The following is a 13,857-nucleotide window of genomic DNA, read 5'->3' as shown; positions in this document are numbered from 1 at the left end:
CTCCCAGGTTATTCCGTCATCACCCGGTGCCTTGTTGTTCTTTAGCTGTTTGAGAGCCTCCCTAATCTCGTATAGGCTGATATACGGGATGTCTTTGGTATAGTGTCGCGTTAACCTAGCACTTGCATCTGTTTCTGAGTTATTAACAGGTTTGGAGGTATGTAGCTGTCCATAAATCTTTTCGATCTCACCCAGAACCTCGGCTTTTGTTGACATTACCGTCCGCCGTCTTCAGCATCGTTAGCTGACTTTGCTCAATAAAGTTGTCTCTTTCAGGTAATTTGGAACCTTGGTTTCGCAAGACAACTTATTGTTCACCAATGAAATCGGAAGCATCAATGACTAGTTCTTTTAGTTGGTGATATGTATTTGATGCCTCCAACCACATTTGCAAACACTAAGTTGTCTTCGTTCTATCTTTTCTGTTAATTTTTGTAATATTCGAATATTCGAATACGTGTTAATTTACTATTCGAATATTAAATTTGGAATCTAAATTCGAATATTCGAATATTCGAATATTCGATTGCAACCTCTACTCATGACTCATTATTTACTTCGCTTTTAAAGATACGTTTTTGAAAAAGACTGAGAGCGTAAACTATTTCGTGTCAATATCGTTCGATTTTATTTCCAGTTGGCACGAGCTTTTTGCTATATTCGCAATCTAGTTTTAGAATTTTCCTCAAAACTTTACAACCCTAACACCAGGTTATCAACACCAGAGAGGGCCCAATAAAGCGGTCTGTTTCCGCTATCGGACCGTTCTCGCCTAACGGTGGTTCTGACATTTCGATCTGGTTCACGAAACAATAAAATTGCGCGGATGTCACCAAACTTGTTCCGTGGGACTATTCGCGTGTCATCATCCTTTTGTAAGGTTGTCAATCGATAACGGCCGATTGGAGCAGGGTTAGGATGTTTTTAAGAGCCATTTTACATTTTCGTGCGAATTTCTAAGATTTTGGAAGCATGAATTACTATCTTAAGCAACACCCAGATATTATTGAATAACTGCGAAAGATAGGTCAATCCTTAGTGTTGACCATTAATGAAACGGATTTACTAAAACTCTTTTGCTTAATTCTCAGTGCCCCATCTCCCACAACCATTTTACGGAAAAATTGCCGCAGACTCAATTTCAAAGTCCTGTATCTATTATTTATGCTCATATAATAAGCTTACAAATATATAGTAATCATCGGACATATATTCTTGTTGTCCATTAATGAAATGGATTCTTGAATTTCAATACCATTATTGAGTAAAATTTAAAAATAATTTGGCAAATTTGAAGATTAACGTCACATTTTGATCGTAGTTTTTGGTTTAAAAACACAGCAATAACTGCAATAAAAGTGTCCCAAAATAAAGAATATGCATTGTAGAATAGATTTCTACAGTTATTGTTTAAATATTAGTAACCACTTTGTCAAAATATTGATGTGAATATCATTATAAATTACAATACGCAAGCCGACATCGATTAGTATGGCGCGAGCGCCCGTCAAGGCAGGACCTGTGTCACTTTTCCCGCCATGACGTTTACGTGCGTTCGTGTCGTGAAACGGTGATTTATACGGCGACCAAATACATTTGATACTATGCCGAGAGGTCCCTGTTTCAAGTCGGCCGTTTGGTGTAGTGGTTCGAAACGGACTAATATGCCGAGAGCTCCCGGGTTCGATTCCCGGCCGAGCAGAAAGTGAAAGGATGAATTTTTTTGACGGGTCTGGGTGTAACTATGTATGTATTTATTTTAATAAATAAATTATTAAAAAAAGTATGTAAGTGGTATACTTATCTGTTACGGGTAATGTGATAAATTGAAAATTATGAATATAATCGCTGGTTATTATGAATAATTACCGACAGGCGAGGTAAAAGTGATAAATTAATCACATTTATCAGTGATTATTTTATCATGTAATCTTAATACTAACAAATATCATAAAAGAGAACACCGGCTCGTGTACAGCGCTCATGTACAGCCTCACATTTTGAACGTTTTGATATCATTTATTAATATAATTTGGCATAGTGAGTTTGGACTGTTTTTTGCGTTACGTTACTTTCCCATAATGCCTATAAAACATTGGGGAATTATAAAACGAGCGACTAAAAAAAAACTTTGCGACTGATGATGGCATACTGTTTTAATACCTTGAGCGGTATGAATTTGAGTAAGCGAAAAATTAACCAAACTAACGACGAATATTGATCAATAATAAAATCCAGAACGAGCTTACAAAATGTGGGTTTTGATTATTACATTTCAGACATAAAAATACTATCCGGGCGACTAAATTACTAAGTGAGCGACTAGAAATACAGAGAGGGCAACTTTAATAATGAAGATACATTAGATTTTTCTAATTGAGGTTTTACTGAACGAACTACAAAAAAGTTAATTCTAAGCAAAGTTTTGTGAGCTGCTTTATTAATGATTATTGGTTACTGATTATTATATTTGAGGTCTCATGTTTTTTATTTTGATACGCTTTATTAATGAAAACTACAGATTGTTACAGCGCACAGTGTGTTATGGGACTGTATAAACGGACAATCTCATTGATTTGATGAAACGTATAGAGCTCAGTTATACAAACATGATAGTAAAACTCCCGTTTGAAAATTCCACGTAGTTTTCGCGGTATAAAAATTCAGTTACCTATTTTTTTACTTCAAAATTATGCAAAAATATTCTCACTCGTTAACTAATAACAATTCAGAAGCGTTATAATACTTCATAGAGCTCTTAAAACTACACGTAATAAGCGTATTAAGTGCTTCGTAAACGCATTCAGTTAATTAGGAAAAATTATTTTAGTGATTTTTGTTTTTATTTTTTTTCTCAATTATACCTTAATATATGCAAACATTTTTAATTGCAAGATATAGTCTGATATTTAATCTAATTGTATTAATAAAATCAGCTTTAAACTCCGTGATATATTTGAGAAAAAACATAAAACGTCTTAATACAATTTTTACGAGTCTAGGGTCGACAATTTTGGAAGGAATAATTCATGCCTAAAAAGTTTCAAATCCCGCCTGTTAAGTGGCCGGGGGCCGGCCCGCTAAGTCCAAGCCAGCACTTATCTATCATACAGTGACGATGAGTAGGTTGAGCTCCTCAATCCTCATACATAGGTGTACCAATCAATGAACCTTATGAATAAGATTACTTTTTTTTGGGTTGACAGAAGCGACTTATTTTATTTTGTTTTTTTTTCTTTGTTGATTCGATTTAAGAAAATACAAATTTATTTCATTTTTCGTAATACATTGTTTCATTTGATTACCTACCCTTAAATTTTAATGATTTATTTTTTTCGCTACTAGAATAGTGTTCCGTCAAATATTTATTTCATAAGATCATTTTTTATTTAAATGTGGGCTCATATAACGCTGCTCATAATAGTATTTTTCAAAGTAGTTTTTGCATTCGAAACACTTCATTAAAGTTAAAAATACCGCTCAGTATAAAAAAAGCATTTGCCAAATATTGAAAAAAATGCAGGACCTAACGTTGACACTCAATCAAATATTAGGTCGCTCAAATATTATGAAGCTTCTCATTTTGTATTTTAAGGAACTCAATTTTTTTTTGTAAGTTGCTGTTCTTTTGGTTTTTCGTCACTCGCACTCAGTCGCTCACTTAGTAATTCTTTAGCCCACATTAATTATTTTTGACACTTACAACATAAATTTACAGTCACTCCTTTAAATACTACCCTAAAACATTGTTTTGATTTAAAGTGAAAAACAAGTTAAGGTCAAAGTCAAAGTCAAAATTTCTTTATTTGTTTAGACCTAATAAATAGTTCTTACAAATCGTCATTTTGCTCTTAAGGAGCCTCTACATGTCTCATAATCTTTTTACCCTACCAGCGCTTCGAGACCAACATTTGGCAAGTGCTGAGAAGAAGCGCCGCAACAAACTCAGTCACCACTGTCTGCCGGTTAATATAAATAAATAGAAATAGCAGTAGTAGGTACATTCGATTCAGGAGCAGTTCACTGAATTTACCATGCATTCTTGTATAGTGTATCTTATAATGGGTATACAAAATTGCGTGGTATATTAAACAAGGTAGTGACGTGCTAATATCTAGACTTACAGATTACATACCTAAATACTAATAGAAATGACTCGCATACATAAATTGGAATAACTTGGATTGACCAGTCCCCGAAAGCAGCGCCTGTTCACAGACATGACGAGTGAACCAGCCATCGCTTCACTCGACGATATTAGAGGGAATGTAACGACCCGCCTCACTACGCCACCACCCCAGAGACATTTTAGTGAGAATGACAATACCAAGTTATCTCTTAGAGAAAAAAAAACCGAAAGGAGCGGCGGGGGTGGCCCTTTTTAGATTTATACACACATAAATGATCTCATATTAATCACATTTACCAAATCATGAGGTAATTATTCATAATAACCGGCGATTATTCATAATTTTCACATTTATCATATTTACCGTAACATTTATATTTTATGCATAATTAATTTATTAACTTCTAAAATATATTTTATATCCTATTAATAGATGAAGTGCTTCGTATTTTAATAAAATTATTACCTGACTAGGTTAAAAAGGTGTAGAATGTTATTTTGGAGATAACTTGCTTCCATAGAGAGAGATGCTAGCTAAGTAATGCGCTGAGTTCGAAACTCAGTGTCGCAGTAGAAATTCACACACACAAAGAAATCAAAATATGTGCTCATTATACACTCTGGTATTAGTATTTAACGTTCGAATAATCTTTAGTACTATGCAAGCAATGTAAACTGTTTACATTATGACGTCGCTGCTGTCATCATTGCTTTCACAAGCAATATGTTCTGTTTTTGGGCATATTGTTGCGACACCGGCTCAAGGCTCAAGGGGGCGGCTCTTGTCACATCTCCCTTAAGTTTCTGTGATCTGTGCTTGCTTTGAAATTGATGTCAATTAAATATTCCTTAGAGCTTTTGATTTAAATTATTTTTTTATTTTGACACGTGTTTGAAAAATCAAGGTCAGATTGCAAGAAAACGTAACATTGCAACTCGCAATGTCTCAACATTGATGAGGAGATTCCATTGTAAAGTTCTGTATTCGTTCCTAGGATTCCCCTAATACCATCAAATTAAAGAGAATTCAAGAGAGTGCAGTTTCCCATCTCATGCTTAGGGGCCACGGTTTAAAATAGCGTGGTTGCATAGAGCCTACAACGGGCAACCACGTGCGCTGCTCATACTAATTTTCCTAGTACTACTAGTACTAGGAAAATTACATACTAGTTTTAGCGGAGTGCCATATGGTAGCGGGAGTAGACTTAAGGGAAATCTATGCTTCTCCGACGGCCAGTTGTATGTAGCATGCTCCAGAGTATGCGCACAATTCTGGTCAACGCTAGGGATGGATAAGTGTCGCTGTCGCTGGCGACAGGGTCTTCTTGTTCAGGGTTCATGGCGTAGGTCTCAGGCAAAATGAAATCCACTCGTAGAAATTAATAAACTCAGTGTATTCACGAGAATAATTACACACAGCACTAGAGTCGTATCGGAACTGAGTGAACCAACGGTTTTGCGATAGGAACGTCCGACCCGAGTGATAGTTGAACACAGACTGCCTAGTACTGCTGTGCTGTACTGTAAAGTTTCATCAAAATCTGTTCAGTAGTTTTTGCGTGAAAGAGTAACAAACATCCAGACATCCATTCAAACTTTCGTATTTATACTACATATTAGTAAGACTAGTAAGAAGTAAGATAGTTAGATGAAATATTTTAGTTATTTGTTTAATAATAATTATTATTATTTATTTATTTATTTCTTAGCTCTGTCTGATAATGGATCTGGAGTGTTACGGTGTTACGGAATGTTACGGAGTTGCAATGGCTACCTCCATTGCAACTCCGTAACAAAACAATAGAACCCCATGGAGTTTGGGCTTGTGTGATTCGCCTTGACGAATACTTCGTCCCTAAATGATATCCAGGGTCCGATGATAGAGCTGTAAGAGGGCATTTTTTTTTCACTATGTGACTGTCTTTATTTTGTACTTAATATATATTTTACATATTATACCTATTCGTGTTTCATTATTATTAATCGAAATATAAAAATTTTTGAAAGATTACATAAACTCTATTAAAATTTTAAATTAATTTATCAAGTTTTAATACCTTATTCTACCTTAATATTAATAACTTATATCAAGTCTTAATCACGGCTCAAGATTTTTTTGTCCATTTCGGCGTTCTTTTTACTCTTTTTACGTTGCGTTGACAGTTTGTACCTAAATTCGCGCGGAACTTTTTTGTGAAATGGCTCTTAATATTGTGCCGAGTTTATCACGCACCACGCGGTATTGCCCCGCATGCGTGACACCTGTTAGTGTCCTTTTCATACAAGTATTTATTGTAATGTATCCGTTATGAAATCTGCAGGATATTATGTTTTAATATCCTCTAAACGATCGACGTAATATTTGTGACGACCTCCGTCCCAATCAACTTTTTAGATAGCTTCAGCTATCGACATAATTATGATGACCACCTTCTAATCAACTTTTTATGTAGCTACTTTAGAACCAGCACCTGGTGATTTGCATAAATCGGACTCCATCTTCAGTTGCAATTGCCGGTTGGAATCCCATCATACAAGAATGAGTAGCGTAAAAGACACGATATTTATCCTCGAAGTCGTTTCAATGTTCCATATTTTATGTACAAGCTGTTTAGTTTGTTTATTTCTATAAGATATGGCAAAACTAAGAAACCTAAAAAAGCCATCGCCTCGCTCTATACAAACTCATAGCTGACAAATCAATTGAACGCGATACCACGCACGTATTTGACAAAGGCTACGTGCTTTTAAACCATCTACATGCAATCGACCAAAACAAGCTCACGAATTCTAGAATTGGCAACCCTAACTTAGATTAAAAGCCTCTGCAGCGCAGCTGCGGTAGCAACGACTTTGTAGTTAAAACTGTAAATTAATAGGTGCGGTATTATTATACGGCGAACTCATTAGTGGATACTATGCAGGTATGTGATTTTTGCCGAGAAAGAAGTCTATAACAGTACTACCCTAATGTCCGTTTTCACCATAAATCCCTAATTTTTAAGTGACCTCTATGGTAACACATAACAGGAATTTTGTTTTCATAGGGGTCACTTAAAAAATAGGGGTTGATGGTGAAAATGCGCATAAAAGTACTGTTTTAATCTCAAATCTTAATATTGATATTTCGGCTAAACTGATTAAAAATATTTTGTAAATTTTTCCAAAGATGAAAGGAGACCAAACGGAAGTATCTTACAAGATTAATCCCATTTTCCATTAATCTAAACGAGAAAAACCTCATTTCTCATCATCCTTTGACAAATGGCTCTATCATTTCCATGCGCTAGAAGTGCATCGGGAAATACACTCGCGCACATAAATCATCTCCACAAAATTGTGAAACAAGATGGATGCCCCTTGATGGCGACTGCGCAAACGCATGACGTTAAAGGGCGCTGCAATTTGCACTTCTATTGTGACACAACAATAGTAATCATAAAGCTTGTACGATTTATGATGGTGCGTGACGTTTCATAAGGTTGCGTTGATGTGGTACCAAGGCTGGAAGAAAAACTATACTTACGCCCGTATTCACAAACATTACTATGAGGTCTCACAGTGCGCGTGGATGCACAGGGTGACACACGAACCAATCACAGACCTATTCAACGCTGTGCGTTCGATTTCCTGCTTCACTTAAGTAAGCATCGTTTGTGAATACGGGCGATACTGATTCAACGAAAGGCAAGTACCTATTTGGCTGATTTTTTTACCTGATGTTAGGTGTAGTAGCAGATGTAGTCTTTTTCCAATCGGAAAAACGACTCCAAAACAATTTAATAACACAAATTCTCTACATTACCTACTACGTAGATAATACGATACGAAGATAAGTAATGATCATACATTATCTAACATTATATCAGCAGGTACATACGTAAGCACTACTCACACACATAAAAACTATTCACTATCATAAAAAACCTAACAGAGCATACTTAATACCTAAATTATTTCACAAGTCATAAAAAAGCCTAACACAGCATATAAATGTCAAGTTCATTAACGTTCTATGAAATAAAAGTTGCATGCGACTGTACTAGACCCGGCAACAACGCCGGGTCATTGCACTCGCGCGCAGCGTGTTTTGATAAGGTCGCCAATTCGACATCGAATTTTTTCTAAAGAAAGCGCTACGCGACCAACTGCGAACCGTTTTAATTACTTCATAGTCACGGAGTTGTAGTAAAATTTACCGTTAACGGAAAGTGATATGACAAACCGGACTGATTGAACACTTTTTGCTGCGTTCAAATTGTCAGTCACTTTTATGGTTCCGTCTTTACTGTTCGTTCATCTTCATGATGGGGCAATAACAATGAAAAGACATCGAAGAACCGTAACTAATAAGTTAGATGTTTAATTGAATACACAAAACAGCAACCTTTCAAAAAGTTAAAAATTACATAGGAACTTCTTCTTCTTTCTTATGGCTATTATTGTCTATGTTTCCACGTTTGCCAATGCAGCAATGTCACTTACATAGGGTCCTCAATTACCAATAAAATTTTTTTTTTAATTAAATAAAGGGTACGGAACCCTTCAATCTGATTTGGACTAAACCTGTTTACTAATTCATGGCAACAGTTAGTAAATCGTTTGTTCAAACCAAAACAAACATCCGCGTGCCTAACCGCGTAATTAAACTGATTACCATTTATATTACCGGGAATGCAGCTGAATGTTCCGATCTATACTATTTTAATGCATATCGCTCTATTGCCATTCTATTCGCGATAGTGTCAAGTGTACAGTCATGCGCATAAATAATTTTACAATAAATGTAAGAATAAAGCATAACCCATAAACCAAATTATTACTATTGTTGACGCAGAGTGATACATTTGCAATCTAAATTGCAACTTAATTTAGTCACAGATAAAAATAGCGTTTTATTTATTCTTGAAATAATATTGTGTTCATATACCTACATAGAACTAACTATACTATAATGTGTGAGTAAGAATTTAACCGACCCTATTTTTTTTCTGAGATTTTATTTAAAAAAAAATCACAAATCGCATCGTAATTTCGCGCACGACATTAATCGTCAAATAACGTATACGACTGCACTTCCTAGGCGTTGCGCTCGCGCATACTAAATGAGACACCCACGTGAGTGATTCACATGCGCACTACTCGGTGTACTCGCACTAATGAATATTGTGCTAGCCTTGTCTAGAAAGTATCCGACTTAGTATAAAATTTGAGAAAATGAAATCCATTTAGGTAACCGCAAGGTAGGTAGTGAAAAATGTCACTGGAAATAGAAAATAACGATAAATTCAACGATTTAGCATTCGCATTAACATTTTAAAATAAGACAGTAAAATTATTAACGAGATGAGAAAACTCCTCTGTAGTTAGAGATTTCTTCATTTTTCGTTCATTTTTTACTCATGATATTTCGGCAGCACTACATGACAATATCGTTAAAAAAAATTAAGAAGAATCCTTTTCTCGCTAAGGCTTCGAAAATTTTCGCGTATTCCACCTAAAAATGGCGTTAAAGAATGTATAAAAGTTTCTTCTTAGACCAACTATACAAGACGGATACTTTTCGGACGCGCATTCGCATTATACTGCTATAATACAATAACGATCTTTATCCTGCCGACTTTATCCCTCCAAACGACAACATTAAACGTGTACAGGATGTCTTTTAAGTTTCGTCGACGTTTATTTTAGCATTACACACAACATTGTATTTGCGAAACCTATTATGGTAATATTGTATTGCTTCAGCGAATCGCCAGCGCGCCTAGTTGGCCGGGTTTTAATCATAAATTGTTGCCAGTTGTGATGTTAAAGCTTTGTATTCACTGTACAAATGTTTCTAGACACGTGTTGCAAAACATGTCTGGCTAAGTCCGAAAATGTCGTGAAAAATACACCTTTATACTTGACGTATTTTTATTCAATCATTTCCAGATGTGTCGTGCTATCTCAAGAGAAGTTGCCCGATGCTGCTGGTGTAATTTAAAGTTACATACTAGTGAACTAAATAGTGAATACGAGGCCTAAGAAACATGTCATATGCACTGTGAACATTGTCCTGATAGGTAGACCATTATTGTGGAATAACTGACTCGGGAATTAATTGGTTTGTAATTGCATGCACCTTTTAATTGTAGGTTACAATGATGTTGAACAGGGTATGAATAGAAGGTGGAATAGGTCCCTTTAATAGAGCAACAGGCATAAAGATAAAACAACGTCCTGTACAACATTATCATAATAAACCGTTTTAAAAAGGATTACTAGTCTGCCATAAATAAAGTCTATCAGATTGAGCTGATAAAGTTTAAACTGTACGTCATGGGCAACCTTTCTGGAATTTTTGCAATCACTCGATGCACATGCATTGTAATGCAGTGACGATCGCTCGAGACCTTCGCATGGTCCAAGTGCATGACCATTCATCTTGTTTAACTGATTGACATGATGACTCTGAAGTAATTTCTATAGTTGGTCAGAAATAGCAACGATGTTGTTCTCTTCAATCAGTTATGATTAAAACGTTACCGTCTTTGTTGCAAGTCATTTGTCATCATGAAAATGTACAATGTCTTTGAATTTACTGATGATTACTTTAATATTAATATATCCCTGGTTAATTATTTTAAATTAAAATGACGGATTGATTCGCTTTCTAAATATTAAATAGAATTATGTAAACATATTACACATCATTATTTCAAATCATAAATTCGTCCAATTTAAGCGACTCTACTTTTTAATTAAATGCGACGTTGATTGCGATCGTAATTTTTACGTGTAATAAATAATATTAACTTCTAATCAAAGGAAACTTATTAATAATTGCTAGTAATAATGAAATATGAATAATGAACAATAAAAGTCCCATTTGAATTCAAGTGAGACGTTATTTAAAGTTATTGGCAAAAGTGCAGCAGATGGTCTAATCACTAGGAAGCAGAATGCATCTTCTGCGTAATGCGTTTTGGCTAAATTTGTATTCAGTGAACTTGCCAACGAGCGCATTCAACGATTAACATGCACGTTTAATTGAAAACATTGATGTTACAGTACTAGGTAACATCGTTTCAACCAGACATGCTGATTTTCCTTTGTAGAGAAAAACAGTGGAATTCATCTAAATATTCAATCGTAACTCTAGTATTAACAACAAAACTAAAGTACGGTTGCAAATAAACAAACCGGCATTGGGAATTGTGTCTCTAGGCGGCCATTATTAATTCATACTTTGAATAGAACAAAGAATCACTATTATAATAGCGGCGAACTGAGATCAAGATGACCTAAAAACACACAATGGCTATCGAATTTCTACCATGGACTAAGTCAAACACACACATCGTTAACACTTGAGGCTGGCGAATTTAGTTAGGAAGTTCTACAGTAAAGTAAGTTTTAGTTACAAAGTTATTATTAATTGACAAATCATAATCATCATCATTTCAGCAACAGGACGTCCACTGCTGAACTTAGGCTTCCCTCAATTGACAAATAGTGACGGAAAAATCAAATAAAAAAATATTCTGGAATTGAGGGGATAATAAAGTGAAATCCTTCCCAATTCCCTGCTGGGTTTGATGGTATAACTACGTAAGCTAGAATTTGAGCTTTTTTAAAAGCTCTCTCAGACAGAATGTATGATGATATAAAACAAAAAGCTTTACCGGGAGCCACTGTGGTGACGAAGATGTCTTTAGCTGATGTTTGGGGTAGCTCTGCAGAAATTCGACTGGACAGTAGCAGTTAATGCATTTGAGAAGCTAATTTAAGTTACAAGATATTATGTTTGCAGTGATGAAGAGATGCTATCAAAAGCCGAGCTAAGCCGATCTCTTGCACTGTGACAATGGCCAAGTCGTGACCACTCGGAGCTTAGCTCACGACCGCTTTGTGCCTACTTGTTAAAATAATAGACACTTAAGCCTTGGAGGCGACAACGAAATAGCACCGTCAGATCTTGTAATTGGTGAAGGTACCTTGCGGTGAGATGCAAATTGGCTGTAAAATGTTACAGGGTATCGTTTACGTACGACGTTTCAAAAGTAACGTACATTTCACAGCAACAAATTAAGAAAATAAAACGAATTTGCCGGCCAATAAATGTTTTCGCATTCACATTTCACACGTGCGAACAATGAAAGAATTGATCATGTTTAACGAACTTTCTACAAAAAATATTGCAATCAAGATACAATAGCTCATCAATAATTTGAAAGTGGACACTCTTACCAATTATTCATAATGAAAATGCAACAACACGCATTATTTATAAGTATGAAATCGGTCTACCTACTTATAAGAAAAAAACTTACACGATAATATTTAAAATTGACAGTTTAAGTGATAAGCTCTTTCAAAACGTGAACATTTAAATTTTAAATATATCCCACTGTTTTATTCTCATTTATAAGCCTTCCCCGCATTACATAAAAATGTGTTACATTGATCGTGTTCATGTTACGCCATCAAAACAAACTCTTGTGAGCGCAATAAAACCGCGTCAGAGAACAATTCCTTATTTTGTGATTGCCGGATCGATGCGGGATGCGTTCGCGCATCGTAACCTTTGCCGCGGATCATAACGACGTAACCACAATAATACATTTTGACAACAATAAAAAGCAATACCGTTTCTGCTATAACGCTTTTAAACAATAAATGCAGATAACCAAAACAAAACACAATCGAAAATCTTTACGACAATCGCGTACCCCCATCACCGAATAGTACCTACGCTCACTTGTTTTTCGGTCCTTCAAGTTTTTAATAAAATACAATCGTCACTTGTTTCGTAGTAAAGATGCCGCGGCGTTTCTCCCGGAGGTAAACAGTCGCGCGGTTGTCGCGATATCGCCACTATTGTTCGCGTCGCGTGCGCAGGTTTCATCTAGTGCGCGCGGCCGATGCGGCGGCGGTCGCGATAATGCGGCACTCTCCATGTTGGCGAGTGCTGCCTCCCCGGTGCCCGAGTGCCGGGCCACCTCTCTCTTTTGAGCGGATACGGGTCGCGGCGCATGTATGCGTGCGATCCAGTTGCCGGTGGTTTAATGGACTTTTCGCTCGTAAGGGTTTGCTGTGGCTATCAATTTTCTCTAATCAGTCTTTAGTTAAAAGTAATACTAATTAAAAGCCAATATTAATATCAGTCTTCCCTCCGCTCATTATTGCTTGTCCTGTCCAAATATAACCCCTTTTCCAACTTGTTGATAAAATTGTTTTTGTTCAAAATGTTAATGCATCATGAATAAATAAATAACATTTTCCAATTTTAGACATATCATGGATTAATCTGTTTTAATTTATTTGTTTAAAGTCAGTGCTCATCGTTATAACATCTCTACCGATTCGAAGATATTGGCTATCCAATTTCCACTTAATTGAACTGATGAGAGAGTAAATTAATGTATTGGATAAAATAACACAATATTGCCAACTTTTTTTTGCCAACAGAATAGGTATTGATACTTTTTCTACAACAAAAATTATCAGGTTATAATGGCTTTCATTCGGATCTCTGAATGATTCAGATTTCTCTGCATCAATCCTATATTGTCGTGATTTTCAAAGTACAAGTTTGATAAAAAGTTTCTCCTTTGTTTTAATTAGATACTTACCAATTACATACATTTCCCATAAATTTATCCACGGCATAATATGGTTTTCATTGCACGCAACGTGCGCAAGCGTGCAAAATTACACAGTAGAATGCACTCCGTGGGACTTTA

At 35.7% G+C, this 13,857-nt stretch overlaps 1 protein-coding gene across 1 annotated transcript in view; it reads right to left on the bottom strand.

Moving 5' to 3' along the window:
* The window catches only part of LOC135078848 (long-chain-fatty-acid--CoA ligase 1), a 45,567-nt gene extending 32,516 nt beyond the window's left edge, over positions 1–13,051 (bottom strand). The window contains exon 1 of the mRNA XM_063973412.1: positions 12,867–13,051. The gene's annotated coding sequence lies outside the window, so the exon portion shown is untranslated. The remainder of the gene's footprint in view (positions 1–12,866) is intronic.
* Between the last annotated feature and the right edge of the window lie 806 nt (positions 13,052–13,857).

The sequence above is a fragment of the Ostrinia nubilalis genome, chromosome 15 (genome assembly GCF_963855985.1).
Source record: "Ostrinia nubilalis chromosome 15, ilOstNubi1.1, whole genome shotgun sequence".
NCBI classification, from domain to species: domain Eukaryota; kingdom Metazoa; phylum Arthropoda; class Insecta; order Lepidoptera; family Crambidae; genus Ostrinia; species Ostrinia nubilalis.
The sequence above is the reverse complement of the archived record's forward strand: the minus strand, read 5'-3'. Positions and strand labels throughout refer to the sequence as shown.